At 42.2% G+C, this 20,449-nt stretch overlaps 1 pseudogene; it reads left to right on the top strand.

Moving 5' to 3' along the window:
- The first annotated feature begins 2,129 nt into the window (after positions 1-2,129).
- On the top strand, positions 2,130-19,960 carry LOC142440023 (oligosaccharyltransferase complex subunit OSTC pseudogene; annotated as a pseudogene).
- The last annotated feature ends 489 nt before the right edge of the window (positions 19,961-20,449 follow it).

The raw sequence follows: 20,449 nt of genomic DNA, 5'->3' as shown, positions 1-20,449 counted from the left end.
ATGCAATGCTTTCTGTGATACAATATTTACACACATACAAGGAAGTTCAGTTAATACAACTACTCAAATTTACACACCAACCACCTCCATCGAAGAACTGAAAATCCTAGCTTCTTTAACCTAAAATGTATCCAAAATGCAATCAAGATGTATTGATAATGACTGGTGATTGGACTGTGAACACTGGAAACAAAGCAGAATGATACAAAGTTGAAAATGTGGCCTTTGTGGCGGGAATGAAGCTGGGAGTTTCATGACAAAATTTTGGAATGCAAACAACTTCTTCATTGCAAATGTTCTTTTCCCACAATATAAATGGTGAGTATGTATGTGGATCTTGCCAGAGACAGAATCAAATTAACTACATTTATGGATGTAGACTATGGAGAAGCCTCACTATAATTAGCCCAAACCAGGCTAGAGGTCAACTATCCATAACCAGACATGGGTTGATCATCCACTGTTCACATGCAAGTTCAGGTATAAGTTTAAGAAAATTAAAATACTTCCATGTGAGCCAAAATACAACCTAAGCTTAGAGAACATCTCAAAAACAGATTTGATTCATTGTAAGCAAATGGCCAAAGACTAGAAGAATTGTGGATGACATCAAGAAGATCATATTGCAGAGAGCAAAAGGTCATTAAAAAGACCAGACAGAAATAAAAGACCAAAGTGGATGTCAGAAGAGACTCTGAAACTCGCTCAACTCTAGAGTAGCTCAAACAAATGGAAGACATGGTGATGTAAAGGAGCTGAGACAATTTTCAAAAGACAGCATGCGAGGAGAAGACAAAGCATTATATTGAAATGGGCACCTACCTGGAGTCAGAAAATCAAGAGGGAAGAATATGAGTATCATATGTGAACCTGAAACAATCGATGAAGCGTAAGCTCCAGGTACAACATTAAAGCATTACATAGGCCAAGTATTGACTAATACAGGAGGCAGTAAAAAAAGATGGAAGGAATACAGTCACGATACCAAAAGGAATCGGGAAACATTCAACCATTTCAAGATGTAGCACACGATGAAGAACCATTGTTTCTGAAGGAAGAAATTGCACTTGTACTGACAGCATTAGGATATCCAGCAATCGACCACTGAAATGTTTTCACAAATTGATGCAAAACTGGAAGCACTCACTTGCCTAAGCCAATTAATGTGAAAGGCAGCTAACTTGTCAACCTATTGGAAGAGATTCATATTTTTTCCCATTCCAAAAAAATGACACAACTGATTATAAAAATTGAACAATATCACTAATATCTCATGCAAGTAATATTTTGGGGAAGAGAATTCCAAACGGGTTGCAGTAATACTTCGACGCGGAGCAGACAAAGATTGAAGCTAGATTCAGAAGGGGTCGTGGAACATTGCTGATGTCAGATGGACCTTGAATCAAAGCAGAGAATGATACCAGACGGGTGTTTTCTTGACGATGCAAGGCATTTAACTGTGTGGACCATAATCACCTGTGGATACAATGAGAAGATGGGAATTTTGGACACTTTATTGTGCTCATGCAGAACCTGTACACAGAACTTGAGGCAGTTATTTGAACGGAACCAAAGGATACGATATAGTTTAAAATAAGGAAATGTGTGTGTCCTTTCATCACACATTTAATCACCATACAAATAATCAAGGAGTCCTAGTGGCACAGGGGTTGAGCTGCTAACTGCCGGGACAGCAGTTTGATACCATCAGTCATTCCTCAGGAGAAAGATGAGGCTTTCTACTCTTGTAGCGTGTTAAAATCTCAGAAACCAACAAGGCAGTTCTACCCTGCCCTATAGGATCACTATGAATCAGAATCAACTCAACGGCAGTGAGTTTGATGCACATAGTCAGAGAAGCTGCATTATATGAAGAATACAGCATCAGGATTGACATAAGGCTTATTAACCATCTGTGATATACAGATGGCACGACATTGCTTGCTGGAAGTGGGAGGGCTTGAAGCACTTGATGATGCAGCTCAAGTCTGCAGCCTTCAGTATGAATTACAACTTAATGTAAAGAAAGCCAAAAATCCTTACAAGTGGGACAATAAATACAGGAAATATTTAATTTGTCTCCAATATAAGTGGAGAACATATTGAGGTTTTGAAGGTTTTCATTTTACATGGATCTACAATCAATGCTCTTGGAAGCACCAGTTAAGTCAAATGAGGTATCGCACTGGGCAAATCTGCACAGGATTTCTGTAGAGTTCAAGAGCAAGGATGTCACATTGAAGACTGCGGTGGCCCCGATCAAAGCCAAGAGATTGTCAACACCTCATATGCCCATGAGAGGTGGACCACGAATACAGGTTGAGTAAGTATGGTAAAAGAATAAAAACCTGATGCCCCTTTCCTGATTTTAAACCGTGTAGTATTTCCTTGTTCTGCCTCTTGATCCATGTCAAGTACAGCATGAGTACAATGAAATGTAGAATGCCCATTCTTCTCAAGGTTATCCATAATTTGTTAATGATCCACCCCACCCCACCCCCCATGCCTTGGTTTAGTCAATGTACCACAAGGAAACATCTTCCTGGCATGCTTTGCTTTCAGCCAACATCCATCTGATGTCAGTAACCATAGCCCTTGTTCCGCATCCCCCTCTGAATCCAGCTTGAGTCTCTGGCAGCCCCTGCTGATGGACAGCTGTAACTGCAGTTGAACCATCTTCAGCAAAACTTTAGTCCCAAGTGATATTAATGATATGGTTCCACGATTTCCACATTCAGTTGCATCATATTTTCCTTTCTTTGGAATGGGCACAAATATGGATCTCTTCCTGTCAGTTGGCAAGCAGCTGCCTTCCAATGTTCTGCTTCCATTCATCAGGCCTCTGGTATCTGACAGTGTTTCAAAGTTATGAGTAAGGTTTTCAGTGGCTTCTTCCTCTGAAGTGGGCAGTCAAATCTGTTTGCCTTGTTTGTTCTCAGTCTGGAAGCTCCCTGAAACCTGTTGACTTTGGGTGACGCTGCTGGCATTTGAAATACCAGTGAAAGAGCATCCGGCATCACACAAGCCACAATAAATAGTACGTGGTGGCAGGACTTACTATCTTCCCAGGAATGTTTGATAATATCCATGGAGTCTTACCAACTATGCTTACCAAATCATACCTGAGCTGACGTTCAGTGGTCTCGTTGGGGCTTTATTACATCGACTTGAGTGACTATGTGATTTTATTCAGCCCCCAAGTTGACTCACACCATGCAACCCAGATCCCTGACTCAAAATCGCAATTCACACCAGAACAGTACACTTAACCCCACCCAAAATTAAAAGGAGTATTTCCTATAAATATAAATGAAAAACCTTGAATAAAATATTAACAAATCAAAATGAACAATGTTATTATACTCATATGACATAGGTCATAGGAGAGGGCTTCACAAAGCTCTAGAAAAATTTTATTAGTTTTTAATTTACTTTTCCACAAAATTCATTAGGCCCCCTCATACACTATACATTATATATACATAATATGTGTATATTATATCCTAATAAGGTTTATCTCCTAAGTACACATATAATATACACTATTATGTTCTATATATTAATTTATTAAAAAGATGTACCCTACTCATCAGTCATTGACTATTTTGTAATCCAACATTTCACATTTACAATAGTAAAAAATCTACTCTCCGACTATTCCCTGCATTCATGAAGTGCCAGGCACCGCAGCACCAACTGTGGACTATCCTCCCCTCCAGGCAGGTTTCCAAGCAGCCTCCAGGATGCTATGCAGAGTGTCTAGCACTGTTCCATCCTGTGAGCTCGGGCATCCGGGCAAGTCTCCTCTGTGGCCATAGACTCCAGGCAGAGACCCAGGCAGAACCAAACCTTAGAGTGTATGTTCTAAGTTTCCAGGTCCTCTGCAGCCTGTGGTCCTAGAGCTCAACATTAACATCAAGGTAAGAACATCAGAGGGGACCTGCTGCCTCCATCACAGAGTAGCTAGGTTTTCAGCCAGGCTCCCAACATTCTTTCAGGAAGCTCGTGACTTGGTGACTCTTCAGGCACAGAGGGTAGAACAGGCCCATGACTGTGAAACAGAGCACTGCGGGGTTAGCAGTGGAGCCCTGGAAGCAGCTCATGGAGAGAAGCTCTGACCCAGCACAGGAGGAGGTGACGTGACTGAGTTATGGATCCTCCAGTCACACGGCCCAGCTTTATCTAGTGCTAGCTCCATCAAGCCTACTTCTCTGCAGTGAAATAGCCCATAACTAGACTGCCATCGGTAAATCTTGGCTGTAGTTATTCCTATGATCACATTTTACAAATGATTTTTAAAAATAGACGAATTATGTGAAAAGGAAAAAAAATCCTCCATTTTTGCATAATGAACTAGTCTTTAGAGCCTAACCATAATTGATCAATGAGAAGTGGAGATATATAAATATATATATATGATCATGTATGAAATCATTCATGTGCAAGGGCAAAACACTGCTACTAGTATTCTAGTTCATGTGTTCATAGGTTTATTCTAAACAAAATGCATTTAGACATGTCTCTGATCTGTGAATGGCTGCAGATAAAATCGCTCAGTAGTACATTTGTCTTACTCTTGTTGGGGTGTCTTAAAAAGAAGGTCCAATCCAAACGGTGGCTTCCAAGGGGGTCTGCTGGCTAGGTTACATTCAAGGCAGAGAGCTCAGCGAAGGTGGTTCTGGTGACTGCTTGTGGGGCTGCCTAGCAGTTGTGTTGACAGATTTTCTCATAGGACAAAGAATGACCATGGGCAAACTGATGACTAAGGTCAGGGAGATTGTGCGAGGACACTCTTTCCCCAACAAGACAACCAGAGTGCCGGTCCTGCTCCTTGTTTGAGGGTAGCAGGAGCTGTCCTGGGAATTTCATTGGGAAACCTTAGTCCTTTGACCCTCCAGACCTGGCCTTGCCCTTAAACAATATTCTGGTGTTCTTTAAACTCCAAGAATATCCCAAACAAACATGATTTGAATCCCTCAAGAAGGCCAAGGCAGCCCTTTGGATGCAACATGAATCGAAGAGTAAAGAGTTCTTCAGGAAAAGGTGAAAGAGATGGAAACATCACATTCAGAAATATAGAGACCAACATGGTGGGTGGTCTGAGAAACAATGGCTTCACATTCTGTCTAATAAAAGTTTTTATGGTTTTGTAGCAAAACTTTTTTTTAACTTGCCCCGATATGTTTGTGTTGTGTAGAATGTACAGAGCCCTTAGCAGCTTCCGCCTAACTAACCTAGCTATTGACCCAAACGTCTGAGGTTACTAAGAGGTTCTTCCAAAGACAGGGGTGGTCTCCTTCCTGAAAACCAGAGGGAGTCCCATGTCAACTGCATAGCAACTGATGATACATAACTCACGAAATAGTGCCAAGAATTTCCAAGTGCTCAGGACCCACTTATTATTAAAACAAAACCCTCAATAATCTAGAGTAGATGGACAGATAGCAACCTGGGCTGATAAACAGCAACTTTAAAAAGCGACACTTGACACCAACAAGGTTAGCACCTGGAAGACCTGCATCTTTGATAAGGGATTTAAGACGGGTGCTCAGGAATTTGCTGCGGAATCGATATTTAAAGTGGGGGTTCAGAAGCATTCCCATGAGTGTTGGGAAGAGATCCACCCTGCCTTGCCAGCCTCATATCCTCTCATACGTTTGTCCTCCAAGGTCAACCCTGAGCTGTCGATTCATTCTCAGAGCTAAACCCATGCTGAACTCTGCAGAATGAATTCAAAAGGAGTGGCCCAGGTGTCCCTGTCATTCTTACCGGCAGCGCTGTGGTCCGATGGTCACCCCGCCCCTCCCTGGGGTAGAGGGCAGGAGGTGACTCCACAGGCTGAGAAGGAAATGCCCTGCACACACAGGAGGCCTAGGTGAGCACAACTCAACGGGGTGGCGGAGGGACGCCCCTAGCGTGCCAGTCCTCCCCACTCCTCGCTCTAACCGCCCAGCCTGTGCCCGTTCCTTTTGGACTCGCCTCGCGCGAAGAAGGGTTGCCACGGGTGACCGCGCGCGCGCTCGCGTGTGTGCGCGCGCGCGCGCGCGCGTGTGTGTGTGTGTGTGTGTGTGTGTGTGTGTGTGTGTGTGTTTTCTATGTAACAAGGAGATGGCTCATTGGAAACACACCCTGGCGAAGTCAAAACCACAAAAGGTGTCGTGACACTGACCCATCCCGAAGGTCATGGGATCTAGCCCACACGCTAAGTGGGACAGCTATATCATGCTCTGGCTGCCCTATCAACCATCTGTACGCCTACCCTGGGAGTGGCCAAAAGGCAGGAGAAATGGGTGACCACAACAGGTGTCTCGGGAACCTTTGAGAAGGGTAACTTAAGATGATCAGACTCACAGGGCCTGACCTGTCATTTCGAAAGCTTCAGCTATACTTAAGGATTGTACACGGGAACACTACATGATGGTCCTAAGACCCTCCACCCACCCCTTCCACCCCCGCTAAAAGGATGGGCGGGGTTCACCTCCATGCAGCCCATTTGCTGATTCAGACTCACAGGCATCCTATTCAGGGCTTCCCAGGATGTAAATGTTGATGGGAGCAGGCAGCCTCGTCCTTCTCCTGCTGAGTGGCTGGTAGGTTTGAACCTCCAACGTTTCTGTTAGTAGCCCAATACCCAACCCACAGCACCAGGAAGGTTCCCAAGAGGTATACCAATTGTAAGACAAAATTCCATTTTCCCCACAGAGTTCTATTGTAATTTTTTAATGTGTGAAAGGATTTTGTGGAGACACCTATTCTGCTTTTTTGCAACCAAAACTGTGTACATAAATTTGCAGGGGCTTGAGCTACCATTGCCCTCTTTAACCCCTCCCATCGATTTCCAGAGCCTGGGTGGTGTAGTGGTTATACGTTGGGCTGCTAACCTAAACGTCAGCAGTTTAGAACCACCAGCACTCCAGGCAAAGATGGGACTTTCTATTCCCATCGAGAGTTACAGTCTTGAAAACAACAACAACAAAAAGGGTCTAAACTTGGGAAGAGGGAAAATATCATTCCATTGCTGCCATACAAAATTGAGCTAAGTTCACCCCACTCCAACGGACATTCCCACCAGAATGATAAGGAAATCTTACTGGAAACTCAAGACAAAATGGGACGAGGGGGACTGGTATGTCTCAAAGAAGGCAATGATATCTGTTGGTAGGGAAATGAGGAGGAGCAACCCCCAGGGGTAAAAATATGTTTAACAACACTTATGGCGACCAAGAGGAGAATGTACTTCATAGTAGGTTCCTGATTGGACAACCTTGACCTAGTTTCTAGGAAGCCCTTGGTGAACCAGTCCACGCACTAGCCATCGACTAGTGGGATTTTAGACTGTTCTTCAGAGGCACACAATATCCTATAGGCCACCCTAGATTACCTGATACAAAAAGTCCACTAAATGAACTGGACACATCTGTACCCATTAGACATAAGGCTGAGACTCCCTATTAGGAGAAGACACAGGTAACTGCTAACTCAAGGACTTAGAACTGGCAGACATGGGAATTTGGTTTGAATCTCTTGCCTTGAGAGTGTCCAAATGAATGATGACCTGAAACTACCATATGCTTACTATTTTAATGCCCTCCGTGTTTCATTATGATGTATGAATCTGGTAGGCGTGGCTCTGCTCCTGTGAATGAATATTATTGGAAGATTTGCCCTATCACTATCACCAACCTCCATTGTTGGTATAAATAGTATCTAATCACTTAAGAGTTTAATCTATACAAGTCAATAACTCATGTATAGTGGTTCTTACACTCCTATCATTTTCTTTTCTCAACAGTGTTTTAACTTTTATACCACTGGCTAAAATAGACACCATTAATATATAGAGAGATTATGAATTGGGCTGTTAACTGCAAGATCAGCAGTTCAAAACCACCAACCAGCTCTGCAGGGGAAGGATGGGGCTTTCTACTCTTGTGAATATTTGCAGGCTTGGAGACTCAAAGGGGAAGTTCTATTCTGCCCTATAGGGTAACTATCAGTTAACATTGACTTAACAGCAGTGGAAATGATGCCCCAGGGGAATGAGTGATAACGTTCTTCAACACAAAATGACATTGATATCTCTAAGGTAAACCAGAGACATATATAAACCATGCATGCATGAATAGATTTTGGGCTTACACTTACTTCTAGCCCCAATATAAGAACAATTCATTCCTATGATACGTCCCTGCTTGATATTTGACCTCATAAAGAGATCACTGAAGATATAGATGCTATGGCAAAGTGTGGTGAAGAAACTAGATGGTGCCCATTTGTCAGAAAGAATAGCATCTGGGTTCTTAAAAGCTTGTTTTCAAACAAAAAGCCATTTAAGGGAGGTGTCAATGAAGTTTACATGGAAGGAGCACACCAGCCTGTGTGATCCAAGGATTATAAATAATGTAATCCAAATCTAAAGAAAACATGGTTTCAGAACTTAAATTGTGAACGCCTGGTTCGTAGAAGGCTCTGGATGATATTTGAAACCCAAAATCCATTTGCAGTGTCCACGTATGGATTTACCCTCCGGTGAATGCCCTTGATCATAGTTGAAGAATATGAATAGTCCTGTTATCAGACAGAGAACATTGTAAAGTCAATTATGACAGATGTAGTTAGGTCAAAATGTAATATCTTATCATTCGATCTCCATTTAGACCCAGTTAAAAGCCATTGCAGCTAAAAATAAAAAGTGAATGGGCCTCCTATTTAGCACCTGACCCACACACCTAACTAAGCCAGACTGGGCTTGCCCATGCTATTGCTGTGTGGACTGCTCTCTGGATTTAGCTCTCTTCTTATACATTCATAAATGTTACTAGCTTTACTTCTCTAGAAAACTCACTCTAACACAAAGTCACATCCCTTCCCTTTATATTTTGGCAGTTGACTTTCTAGCTCCAAATACAGGTTCTATGCATCACCATGACATCGAATCATGTTTGATTTGGTTATCATTCCTGTTTACTATTTCATTTGGATCCTGGTTCTTCCATTTAGCGTATGAAGTCACCTATCCTACTTTTATATTGTACACACCTAAGTACGTTTCTCACAGATGTCAGTTATCTAAATTCTTAATAAAAACTGCGAATAAGATTGGGCCAAGGAGGGCCTAGCAACCTGACATTAGAAACACTTTCCTGCAATTTACATGTGCCCATGGAATTTCACGAGAACCCTTTACCATGCATCTTGCTGAAAACTCAAATACTATCACATTACTGGTGTTCATTTTGTCCACTTATGTAGCTTATACTTGAATAGTCTATTATTTGAGTTTATTTATATGTGGGATACAAAACAATTTCTCCCAAGTTGTCTGCCCCAAATATATGCCAAACTTAAGATGCTGCTTGCTACACATGGTAAATGACTGTACACTTGGAGGTCAACGAAAGCAGGTCAGAGTTTATTCTTCCTAAGGGTTATCAGCTATAGAGCAATTAGACTGTATAGTCTGTTCCACCCTAAGTAGGACCTACTCCCTTCTGATAAAGGTGGTGGATTGGACTCTTGAAGGAGAGCCCAAAGGCCAGGCCAAGCCCATTTAAGGATGAGCAAGAGTCGGCTGCCATATTGAGTCTAAGGTCGCCCATCTTGTCGCATGTGTACCCCTAAGCACTCCCCTACCTGTTGTGTGTACACCCCTAACTCTTCCCCCCTCCTATTACTGGTATTGCCTATGGCACAACCCCTTCCTGTTGCACATGTGGCCATCTGTAATCAGAGGGGCTTATGCACACCCAAAGATACATAAGCCTTGGTTAGATCAGCTGTCCTGCCCCCTCCTTTTCCCACATCCCCATGTGGACCACCAAGAAGGGCTGAGCTGAGCATGCTACTATGAAATGTATGAAATGTGTCTGACTCCTTTATTTTCCTCTATCTCCAATCTCTCTTATTCTCTATGATGTCACCATATCATTATATATTATAACCGTAATTGTGACTACCGAACCTGTGATAGTGGTAGGGGCTGGTCCCCCACACACTTATTTATTGAATTGCTTTGGAAAATTCCAGTCCTTTTATACTTGTTCTCATCTTCCAGTAGCCGTGAATGTCAAAAAAGAAAATGAATGAACAGATTCCAGTTGGTTGCAGATTTGAAATATTCAAGTAGTATCCTTAAAGTAGGAAAAATATGGATAGTTGAACAGAAACATTTAATTGTGAATTAGGTGAAGTTTACAGAGCAGAACAGCAGTTTCATATTCAACACTGTATCGAACCTCCTATTGTTTGCATCGTGTTATCCTCAATCTCTATCTTGCTGGATACTGTTTTTCCATTCACCCATATAACACCTGTCTATCCGCTCTCATTTTATGGAGATGCTGTAGGATAGACTAGAATCGCGCCTGTGGGTTTCCAAGACAATAACTTTTTACTGGAGTGGAAGATTCATCTGTTTTCCATGGAGCGACTGGTAATTTCAAACTGCTGACTTTGTGGTTAGCAGTCAAAATTGACTCAGTTCAGCTTGGAGTTTCTCCTCTGTATCCTGTTCCTTCCTCTTTCTCCACTCCCCTCCACCTCTGGCAACCATCAAAGTCTGTTTTGTTCAGTGTGAAGACCTCTTCTCAAATTGTAAAATAACAGTGACTCATAGAACATTTATCACTTTGTGTTTGACTAATTTCATTCAGCATAATATCCGTCAGTTTAATCCATGCCATGAGGTGTCTCACAGATTCATTCTTATTTTTTTACTTTCTAGCAGTCATTGTGGGTATGGACCAAAGCTGATTTACCCATTCTCCCAGCAATTGGTATTTAGATGGTTTTCCCCTTTTTGCTATTGTGAACATTGTGATGGGCATTGGTGTGGATATCTGTGTGTTATGCCTCTTATTTCTTTAGGATATATACGAAATAGAGGGATTTGGGAATCACATGTATTGTGCCCTGTTGTAGTCTAGTCTGTTCCACTCCAAAGTGACCCTATGTGCAACAGAATGGAACACAGCCCAGTCTTGTGACATCCTCACAATTGTTCCTGCGCTTGACCCACTGTTACAGCCACTGTGTCAATCCATCTTATGGAAAACCTTCCTCTTTTTCGCCGACCCTCTACTTTTATAATCTCCAGGAACGGGTCTCTCTTGCAACATGTCCAAAGTATATAAGACAACGTCTTTCTATCCTGGCCTCTACGGAGAGTTCTGCCTGTACCTCTAAGACATATTTGTTTGTCCTTGGTACTTGATACTCTGTGCTGCTTGTCCATGATACTTAATATTTTTCGCCAGCATCATAGTTCAAATGCATCGATGCTTCTTTGGCCTTTCTAATTCAATGTTCACCTTTCACACACATTTGAGGCAATTGAAAAGACACAAATTGGGTCAGCTGCACCTTAGTTTTCAAAGTAACGTCTCTGATTTTCAACACTCTAAAGAGTCTTGTGCAGCAGATTTACCAAGTGCAATGGGTTGCTTGACCTCCTGGCTGCTGCTTCTGTGAGCATTGGTTGTGGATCCAAGCAAAACAAAAACCTTGACAATTTTAATCTGCTCTCCATTTATTGTGATGCTACCTATTCATCCAATTGTGAGGATTTTTGTTTTCTTTACATTGAGTTGTAATCCACACTGAAGGCTGTAATCCTTGATCTTCAGCAGCAAGTGCTTCAAGCCTCTGCACGTTCAGCAAGCAAGGCTGTGTGGCTAATAAGCCTTCCTCCAATCCCGATGCCACACTCTTCTTCATATGCTCCAGCTTCTCAGATTATTTGCTCAGCATACATAATGAATAAGTATTATGCATAGATATTTCTACTTTTAAATTTTTGAAAAAGTGCCATACCACTTCATAGCCAAGTACTTTAAGCACAGTGCCCCCAGAATTCCTACTAAATCCCATAGGAGGCATAAGCACAATCATTAAGCACTTTATGGAATTTATCCCCAAACTTAGGACCATCATCTCATGGGACAACTTGGTCAATCGACATAATGCTCTATGGAAAGTTTATATTTCACATCTAAGTTTAGTGAATATCTGAGTTTCTTAGAAGCTGTGAGTGACCATCTAAGCCACAACTATTGGTAAAAGAAAATGAGGGGGAAAAGATTCAGAGAAAAACTCAAACTGTCGCCTCATCTACCCTGAAAGTAGATCTAATGGGGCTGGTCAGGAACAGAATAGACGGATCCTGACAGAATGGGAGGAAGTGTGGAACAGAGTGGAGATTCTTCCTCGGCTGATGAAAAGCAGAGTACTCCTGGAGACCACTGCTGTGACATACTCTTTACACCTTGAACCAAGACTATTCCATGAGGTCTTTTAGCTAAATCACAGGCTCAGAAAAGCAAAACAAAAAAACCTCCATGGAAAACAGTATTACCTATGAGTTCTATGCCTTTTGAAAAATCACATATTTAAGAACAAATGCTCCTCCCTTACATTAGATATAAAATAATCACATTCTATTAAAGTTCATCCACAGATATAGGGCTGGAATTCCCACACATATTTTGAGAGTGAACACAATTAAAATCCATAATAAATGACCAGAAAAAGAGATCCAATATACTAAGTAGACCTTCTACTAAAAGGAAATTGAAACCTACATATCACAAATTATTTTCTTTGCACTGATATTTGCCATATTTGGTCCTGCTAATAGTGTGCAATTTGTGTGACTTTAACAAGACGTAACCTCTGGGGCTCAATTTGATCACCTGTAGAATAAGGATAGTTAATCGGTCTTATGTGATTTGAGGGTGAAACAAATGAGAACATATACAGAAATACCTTTAAAATAGCCTACACTGAATCGATGTTCCCTGAACTTGAATCTTGTTACCCCTATACGAGTTTATATATTTCCGGATTGAAAAGCAAGTCTATTTCCTTTGTGTCTTGTATAGTACCTAGTAAGTGTGGGCATTTTGTGGATACATACTAAGCATGTTTAATTTACAACAAAAGCCGGGGAAATGATACATCAATCTAGCTAACTACCGCAAAAGGAAAAAGGACCTTCATATAGAAGGTGAAATTAGATATGAATAAATTAATGATGTCTGCAAACAGAAAGAAAAAAATCACTTGTTAATTCTACTTCTTTAAATTTCACTATTTGCAAAAGACAATGAACATTAAGTCATTTTGGTCTGGATAGTCCATAGTGATAATTTTGCCATTCTACATTGTGACTGAAAACTTTAATTCAATGTACTGTAATTTACAACTAAACAGTGATTTGTATGGTTTGTTTTCATTTAAAAAAAAAGATTCAAATTACAGAAGAAAATTACAGCAATTAGCCTAACCATCTGAAGCAATCCTTCCAAAGCAGATACAATGACCAATGTAGACAATAGAAATATGCCCATGGAATTTTAAAGTGTGTCAACCTTAATCAAGGAGCTTACATTTTCAAATGTAAATCAAGTTATAAAAGTCAGTAACCTTGAAGAAAGCTGATGGTGCCCGGCTATCAAAAGAGATAGTGACTGGGGTCTTAAAGGCTTGAAGATAAACAAGCGGCCATCTAGCTCAGAAGCAACAAAGTCCACATGGAAGAACACACCAGCCTGTGTGATCTAGTGGTCCCTAAGGGATCAGTTACCAGGCAACAAAGAACAAAAAATCATATCATTGACTGCACACCTCCATGATAGGATCGCTGAAGACAAATGGGTGCATAAGCAAATGTGGTGAAGAAAGCTGATGGTGCCCGGCTATCAAAAGAGATAGTGTCTGGGGTCTTAAAGGCTTGAAGGTGAACAAGCGGCCATCTAGCTCAGAAGCAAAAAAGCCCACATGGAAGAAGCACACCGGCCAGTGCGATCATGAGGTGCCAAGGGACCAGGTATAAGGCATCATGCAAAAACAACAACAACGATATAAGTGTGTGTATATATGTGTATATGTATATGTATATATATACCATATTAAATGAAGGGGGAAGTGCAGAGTGGAGACCCAAGGCCCAAGTGACGGCCAATGGAGATCCCCTCATAGAGGGGTTTAGGAGAGGAGATGGGTTAATTAGGGTGCGAGGTAGTACTGATGAAGAACACAGCCTTGCCCCAGATCCTGGATGCTTCCTCCCCCCAACTACCATGATCCGAATTCTACCTTGTAGGGCTGGATAGGGCAGAGGGTGTACACTGGTACATATGAGGGCTGGAGACACAGGGAATCTAGGGTGGATGATACCTTCAAGACCAAGGGTGTGAGGGGCGATGCTGGGAGAGTGGAGGGTGAGTGGGCTAGAAAGGGGGAACTGATTATAAGGATCCACATGTGACCTCTTCCCTGGGAGAGGGACAGCAGAAAAGGGGGGGAGGGGAGACTCCGGATAGGGCAAGATATGACAAAATATCGATGTATAAATTACCAAGGGCACATGAGGGAGGGGGGAGAGGGGAGGGAGGGAAAAAAAATAGGACCTGATGCAAAGGGCTTAAGTGGAGAGCAAATGCTTTGAGAATGATTGGGGCAGGGAATGTATGGATGTGCTTTATACAATTGATGTATGTATATGTATGGATTGTGATAAGAGTTCTATGAGTCCCTAATAAAATGTAAAAAAAGAAAAGAGGAGAAAAAAAATGATTAGGGCAAAGAATGTACAGATGTGCTTTATACAATTGATGTAAGTATATGTATGGACTGTGCTAAGAGTTGTATGAGCCCCTAATAAATTGTTTTAAAAAAAAAAGTCAGTAACCATTTGATGAGAAACCTAATAACCCAGTAAGTCAGCTTTGGAAATGACAGGCTTAAACCATATTAAAAGTCAATATTGGTCAAATCAAGAGTTTCCTGACTTAGAAACTAGCATATTGTTTGATAAGCTATGGATGTTCGTAACAGAGATCCTGCCGAGATTTCACCAATTTCCAAAATATAACCATGGTGTCTATTCAAACTCTTAAGTCACTTCACTTATCAGAAAGATGGGGCTTTTTGCTCCTTTAAAGGCTTACATCATCAGAAACCTATATGAGCAGCTTTACTCTGTCTTGCAAGGTCACTGTGAGTCAGAGTTGACTCAGTGGCAGTGAGTAATAGGGTTTAAAAATATGAAGCATCATGAAATAGAAAAAAGTTACTGAGAAGCTGAGATAAAGTTTATTGTGCCAACCTGGCCGATAAACACATGTGGGGTTAAGTGAAGGGTGGAGAGATAAATGGTTCAGTGAGCCTCGCCTTTCTAGTTCTCGGGTCTCTTGCCTTGTGGTGGTAAGACCAGGGTGCAGCTGCCTTAGCCAGTTCCCTGATTCAGCCGACAAGGCTCACTTCCTGCAAGACATCCCCAAGGAGAAGCTACATGGACTTACCCCAATGCAGCCCTGGGTGCTGGAGCAGCCGTGTGGAGACCCCTGCCAGCGCTGAGATGCTTACATATTCACTGATTTGGCTTTGCTTCTGCAGTCGGTGTCATAGTGTATGTTTTGTGAGATGGAGGTGGACTTTGTAGATCGGTGTCAGACAAATGGACTAATGTTGGACTTGTGGGCTTGGGTAGCACTGGTTTGGGATGTTTTCTTGATGTGCACTTAGCCTTTATATAAAACTCTCTTATACATGAGTTTCTGTGGATTTGTTTCTCTAACATACCCAGACTCACACAGAAGCCAACGTACATGAACATGCAAAAAAAAAAAAATGGTTAAAGGGCACAAGGAAATCCAGTCACCTGGCACATGGTAATAACTATTTGTGAGAAAGAGTAAAAAAAGAATAGGAGGATGAGCCATTCTACTTATCCCCAAATTATTAGAGAATCAACCTCATGTTTATTTTAATATTCACATCGAAGAGTAAGTTCAACCTTCTCTATCCAAATCTCCCAGAAGCCTTTCTTTCACCATCCTCCCCTTGGGATGACATTTAAAAGTTGTTTCTGTGGTAAAAACAAAACAAAACCATTTTAGGGGTTTACATCTGGTTCTAGGCTGAGATAGCATTTCTGAAGCTCCTGGTAGTATTTCACTCACCTATCTTCTCTGCATTCATCTTCCTGTATTATTTGTGCATGTGTATAAGTTCACAGTCAAACGAAGGTTGTCTTGTGTGTACAAGCCATGTCATCTTCAACTTTCCATCCATTTATGCATAATAAATGTTCATGTATCCTATCTGACAATATATAATAAGAAGATCTCTTCTTCCGTTCAAGCTGAAAGGAGATAGTGGGATCACCAGTGGCCCCCCTACTTGGTGCCTGTCTTTCCAAGTGCTATCATACCAGGTCTTATGTGGGGACATAACTCTGCACATCTCTAGTAGTTGATGGTATTTGTTTTATAGATGAAACAGAGATCTCTATGTTTTAGAATTATAGTGCTGTGGATAGAATAAAGGTTTCCCGAGGATCACTGTGTCCTAATATTTGAAAGTAATGAATATGTGGCATGACATGGCAAAGGGGAAGTAAAGAAGCAAACGGAAGTAAGAATGTCCCTTGGGGTTGTTTTACAATATGAAGACTAGGCGAGCCCTGTGCAGTTGCATGGATTCTAAAATGCGAGGCAGAGTAATGCTGTGTGAGACAGGCTCCACTAGCCACCGCCACCTTTGAAAATGGAAAGAAGCCACGAATCAAGAATGCGGGCAGTCATCAGAGAGATGCAAGTCAAAAACACAGCAATATGCCATTTCACTCCCCTCTAGCACGGCTAAGAGTTTTAAATAGGGGTGGGTGGGGCAGAGAGAATCATAACAAAATTTCATGAGGATGTGGGGAAAGTGAAATGCTTATCCATTGCTAGTAGGAATAAAAATGACACCGCTGTGGAAAGTGTGGTGAGCCCTAAAAATACGAAAATAAGAAACACCATATGACTCAGCAATTCTTCCTAGGAATATACCCAAGAGACCTGAAGACAGCAACCTGAACGGACACATGTACCCAGTGTCATTGCAGCTTCATTCACAACAGCCAAGGGAGGCGGGGGGTGGGGGGGAATTACGTTCATGCCCAACAATGAATAGACAGATAAACAAAACGGGCTACATACACGCAATGGAATATTATTTAACCTAACAGAGAAATTAAATCCTGATCAATGTTGTAACATGGATGGAACTTGAGGACATTAAACTGAGGGAAATGTCAGCCACAAAAGGTGTATGACATCACCCATATAAACGGCAAGAACAAATACATATATTTAGATAAAAGTTTAGATAAAAGTTTATTAAGTTACCAGAGATAGGAGGAGGGAACATGGAGGCTACTGCAAATGGAGTTTTAACTGATAGAAAAATCACGTTAAGAGTAAGTGGTGCAAAGCTGTGGAAAACTGACGCCAATAAGTTGTCCACCTGTAAAAAGTTGAAGTGGCAAATACCATATGATAGATATAGCTACAGTGACTGCTGATGTAGAACCCAATAGCATAGCATGTAGAACCCAATAGCATAGCTCACGGGGTTGAGGTGTTTGGCTACTTGGTTTGGAGGTTTGGTGTCATGGTTTCATGGAACATGAATTAATATTCTTAATTGGCCTACTTACATTAATGGGGAGAAACTGTTCAGAATAGTTACAGCTTGAAGAATGAAATTCAGGGCACTGAATTTTATGTGTAAAAATTGTTGAATTGGTTTATACTCAACAACAGCAATAAAATATATATTTTTAAAAGAATGCAGGCAGCCTCCAAAAGTTGCACAAAGCAAGAAAATAGATTCTCCCCTAAATCGTACAAACAGGGCTCTGTCAATATTTCAGTTTCAGCTCTGTGAAACCCCTTTCACCTTTAGACTTCTAGAGGATTATATAGCAAGTTTATATTTTTAAGTCACTAAATTTGTTATAATTATTGCTGTTAGGGGCCGTTGAGTCAGCTGACTCAGCGACCCTATGCCCTACAGCAGAAGACATGGCCCAGCCCTGCGCCATCCTCAGAATGGCTTGTAAGAGTGAGCCCACGGTCCAGCCACCATGGCCACCCATCTTGTTGAGAGCCTTCCTGTTTGTCACTGCCCCTCTTCACCACCCAGCCTGATGTCCTTCTCCAGAGAGGACAGCTCTCTCCCCATAACATATCCAAAATAGCAATAGCAAATGGATATATAGTTAGGGATTTAAACAAAGAACCAAACAAATAGATAAAAACCCAAGCTCATTGCCATCGAGTCAGTTCTGACTCACAGTGACCCTGTACCGGTTCCCAGGATCATAATTCTTTCGGCAGAAGACAGCTGCGTCTTTCTCCATGGAGTGGGTGCTGGGTTTGAACCACAAGCCTTGTTGTTAGCAGCTCAATGCCTAACCCATAGCAGCGTCAGGTAAAAACAATTGCCATCGGGTCGCTTTGACTCACGGTGACCTCATGTGTTTCAGAACAAAACGGTGCTCCATTGGATTATTAATGGCTGATCCTTTAGAAGTGAATCTTTAGACCTTTCTTCCCAGGTGCCTCTGGGTATACAATTCACCAACCTTTGAATGAGCAGTTAAGCACTTGAACATTAACCACCCAGAGGATGAGGGGCAGGACGATTTTGACATTTCCCTGCCTCCTGGTCTTCAATCTTTGGATTTCCAAACCTACCCAGAGAGCCTCGTAAGTCGGAGCATGGGAAGAACACAATCTGCAAGAAGATTGTCAAAGACTAGAGTATCTCCTAATACATCCTAGCTGGGTCTGACTGAAGTCTTTCATGGCTATGGCTAGGGAGCTTGCCCGTACGAGTCCTCTTCTCTTTCCCATCGTTCCTGCTGATAATGTCCCAAATTGGTCTGTACTGGCTTGGCCCCTTCTGGAGAGCAGGGCCTTTGACACTAAATATTGCTAGCATTCCGTTGGAAGTTTTTCAGATGAAGGCTTTAAGCATTGTTACAGATGCTGTCTAGGCCTTGCCCAGCATTCTCTCACTGACCGCGGATGTAGATAGCGTCTATGTACACTGAGCGCTTCCAGGTCAATAATAAGACAACCCCTAAAGACTGGGATTGAAGGCTGCCAGGGACAATCCTTGGCTGCTGATGGACATAGGCTACAATTTCTCATCCTTTGATGGCACACTGTGAAGGGCACGCATACTGCTCTTTGGTAGGCCCAGTGGGATTGAGTGCCCTTTGTCTCCAGGGGTTACCCACACAGTAAGCTCCCTTTATTGACTATTTTCTTCCCTGTATCACTTTGATCCACCCCTTTACTTGTTCTTACAGTCTGATTCTACAGGCACACAATGAAGGGAAGTGGTACAATCAAAGCAAATTAAACAATCTTGCTAATATTTAGCTAATGGTGTCTTTCCCACCACTGTTCCCTGTATTGCTTGGTGCTCGAGTGGGCAGAGGATGGAAGTATTTATACCCCGAAAAGGCCTTTGGGACAGGTGGGAAGTGAGTTCAGCTTGCAGGGTGGGTTCCATAGGGGTGGGGGAAGGTTACCTAAAAGTTCGTGAAGTCATACGATATTTTCTATGTATCACTATGAAACCTGACCTTTGTCTATAACTTGTGACATCATTAAGCAGGCCACTGTTGGCCAGTCCTACTTGGTGGCCAAACAACTGGGAGGTCTCTGCCACCACCCACAAGGAGACCTTTTACCAAGTCCCTTTCTGAGTGCTGAAATGCCCTCACCTGAAGCTGGGAAGCCGCCTGGGTGCACATGCCGTCGGCCCAGACACATACGCTCTGGTGGTGTCTTACATTCTTCTCACCAAAGGAATAATGTACAATGTCATTGTGAAGCCTCCATGTGTTGGCTCTGTGACTGATGCACATGGGCATTAGAGGCCCGTAGCTTTCTTGCCTTACCGAATAAATAGGCAATAGATCGTGGAAGGACTAAAATCCAGCTTCCTGTTTACCATGGGAGGTTTAGGTTGTATAATCTTGGATCCAGGGCAACAAACCTTCCAAACCTCAATTGATTTCTTCTTCTATTCATTGGCTTCATCTGTGTCCTGGTGAGTTCTTTTTATGGCTAGAGTGTTCATGAGGATGGAACTGCCCGGCTGCTTGATAGGGTAGAGTACCTTTTAAGAAGAAATCAGTGGACACTGGATTTGGTTCTGTTTGTGATGTTTTAAAGGGGGGTGTGTACCAATCCCCGGTCATAACAAGATGAAAAGCAGCAGAGAAAGAAGAGTCGAGTGAAGTCACAGGCCTCCCAGTCGAGTTGGGCCTGGAATTGACTCTCGGCACTATGCGAGACAAGCTCATCACACTGCCCCCCTCCCCCCCGCCCCGCTGACTTAGACTGACGTACCTCCGATGTTATGTGGTGTTTTCTTCTTAAGGTTTCATTTCTAAAAGCAAAGCTACTCCATTTCCACAATTATAATGCTGCATAAAGTGACTGACTCTTACAGCCCCTTAGCATTGATAGGAGATGGCAACAATGGTCAATCAAGAATCAAGGCAACAATGGTCAATCAAGAACCAAGACCCGGACATCTGGGCAGCGTTCTCTGTGGCGCTCTGTTTTTCAACAGAGGGTGTGCGTACAGCATGGTAGTT

The sequence above is a fragment of the Tenrec ecaudatus genome, chromosome 1 (genome assembly GCF_050624435.1).
Source record: "Tenrec ecaudatus isolate mTenEca1 chromosome 1, mTenEca1.hap1, whole genome shotgun sequence".
NCBI classification, from domain to species: Eukaryota; Metazoa; Chordata; class Mammalia; order Afrosoricida; family Tenrecidae; genus Tenrec; species Tenrec ecaudatus.
The sequence above is the reverse complement of the archived record's forward strand: the minus strand, read 5'-3'. Positions and strand labels throughout refer to the sequence as shown.